The sequence below is a fragment of the Oratosquilla oratoria genome, chromosome 12 (genome assembly GCF_046742065.1).
Source record: "Oratosquilla oratoria isolate Oo_2021 chromosome 12, ASM4674206v1, whole genome shotgun sequence".
NCBI classification, from domain to species: domain Eukaryota; kingdom Metazoa; phylum Arthropoda; class Malacostraca; order Stomatopoda; family Squillidae; genus Oratosquilla; species Oratosquilla oratoria.
In genome coordinates this window covers 14,512,563-14,515,062 of record NC_134788.1, presented here as the reverse complement: position 1 = coordinate 14,515,062, position 2,500 = coordinate 14,512,563, and the positions used below count along the sequence as shown (strand labels likewise).

Below are 2,500 nucleotides of genomic sequence, written 5' to 3'. Positions count from 1 at the left end.
CTTCTACGTATGTTTTGCATTCAGAAAGGATAATCATCCTTGAGGTTAAGAACTGGCAGTTTCCATTCTCTATTATCTTGTTTACCGTGGCTTCTGACCTCGTGTTAGTTTTGTATTTGTTAGTTTATAGTGCCTTTGTCTTTATGTAAATACCAGCTTTCAGATTGGTAGTACGGTGGTGTCGCTCTGTTCGTGTGATCAACTGTCCCCCAGGCGTATTTGGCGGTATATTGCTTCTAATTTTTTTCTTTGTGTTCTGCTCAGGTTCTCATTTGAAATATTTGCTTAGTTCTACTAAAGCAAGGTATATGTCTTTTCTCGACTATATGGTTTACCAAGACATTCGTTCTGCAATGGTGGCGGACATCAGCTTTATATTCAATTAAACATTTGTCTAGTCCTCTTCAAGTTTCGCCATAGTGAACAAGGGTGCACTTTGAGTGGAAGATTTTGTACAGAATACTGTTGGGTACTATTGTGATGACCATGGACTTTAATTTCTTGGTCAGTAGGTGGATTAGGTCCCCGATGATGATGGTGCTATCATGAGGAGATTTTCGTTCTTGACCTGGGGTTCTGGATTTCTTCTTTGATTCATTTTACTTTCTGTAGAGCTCGGGCGATGATACCAGTTGGGAAGCAAACTATCGTAAGTGTAGTGATGTGATCTATTTCGTCTTGAAGGTATTTGATCTTTTCCTCATACACCGTTGGTTGACCGACCTTTGTTGCGGACGGCAAGCTGACAGTCCTCCGTCCACTAAAGACGGCCCCACGCTTTTCCTGCCCCGTTCTGACAAAGGGAATGACGGTGATTTTTGCATTTAAGATTTCCACTGAACTGGTCAAGTCCGGATGATATTTTGCGCTGATCAAATAGGCCTGGTGTGCAGCCCTGTCCACCTCTTTGCTAGGCTGAGGTGTTCTTGTAACGGAGTCAAGTGACTAGGATAGGGGACACAAAGGCTAACCCAATGGCCGACTTGCCGTCTCTTACCACACCAAGACCCCTAGTGTGGCCACTGTCGTTGAGGAAAACCATATCAGTTGAGTTCTAATGTCAGGCAATTTCCGGTCAGGAAGGAGTCTTCTCAGATGTCGTCTCGGCGCCGGCTGAAATCACCCCACCACTGCCCAGGGTCGAGTCGGTTCGGGGCAGGAAATGTTGTTTGTTGTTGTTGTCGTTCCCTAGACTGTCTGTCCGAGCAGTCCCGTCTCCCCAAAGAATGCCACAGCCGAAACTGGGTTTTCCCACAAATCCTTTATAGAGTGTATGTTGTGTTGTTTGCGTGCATGATTGTGTATAATGCAGTCTTCCATTATGTGTTCTATGGTATGGGGTGAAGTGTTACATCCTGGGCAGCTGTTCACCAGCCCTGGCCACCGGTGTAGCCGGTTCAAGTGACTCCCCGTTTCAAAAGACTCCCCCAGTCTGATCAACCTAGGTTCAGACGACTCCCCGTCACTTGAAACTAGTTTCAGACGACTCCCCACCCGTTTGAAATGACTCCACATTCGAATTAACCTAGTTTGAAATGACTACACATTCGTTATTGCTGTAATGCGCAATTTTTGTCTTTATCTTTTATCATTTCCTAGATAAATGTTAGTTCCAATAGATGTAGTATTGCGCGACTGTGATTGTTTATTTTTGTTATTGTTTCATAAACCGAACAGGAAAGATACAACTGGTGAGTAGCCTATTCCGTAAATTTATAATTTTGATTGACATTCGTTATTACTTTAATGCGCAATTTTTGTCTTTATATTTGATCATTTCCTAGATAAATGTTAGTTCCAATAGATGTAGTATTGCACGAAAGCAATGGCATGAGCGGATAACCTAGTTTGAGATGACTCCCCATTCGAATTAACCTAGTTTGAAATGACTACACATTCGTTATTGCTTTGATGCGCAATTTTTGTCTTTATCTTTTATCATTTCCTAGATAAATGTTAGTTCCAATTGATGTAGTATTGCGCGACTGCGATTGTTTCATAAACCGAACAGGAAAGATATAACTGGTTCGAATGAATCTTTGAAACCTTTGGAATGAAACGAATATGGACAAATTACGGGGGTTTGTTAATTGCCAGTGTTGCCGAGATTTGTTAGTTGTCAGTGTGGTATCGTGTCGTGTGCTATCATGGACTTAATTACTGAAATGGACGAGGTGGAAGAGTTCCTGCGGTCAAAAAATTATCCAGTGCATGTTGGAAACAACAAGGGAAAAAAAGCTAATTTTCGAAGGAAGTGTCAGGCATTCACAATCCAAGACGACTGTCTGAAGTATGTTCATAAACCGAACAGGAAAGATATAACTGGTGAGTAGCCTATTCCGTAAATTTATAATTTTGATTGACATTCGTCATTGCTCTAATGAGCGCAACTGCAGAGATTATTGCAGCAGCTAACATGTTTCAAGTAAATGTATGTGTTTGGGCATAGTTTGGATCTATTCACACATGGCATATATACATAGGCCGAAAGGTAGTAAAA

General features: G+C 41.8%; 1 protein-coding gene across 1 annotated transcript in view; it reads left to right on the top strand.

The window, feature by feature from the left end:
* LOC143030996 (uncharacterized) overlaps positions 1 to 2,500 on the top strand; it is a 10,513-nt gene that overhangs the window by 890 nt on the left and 7,123 nt on the right. The window lies entirely within an intron of this gene.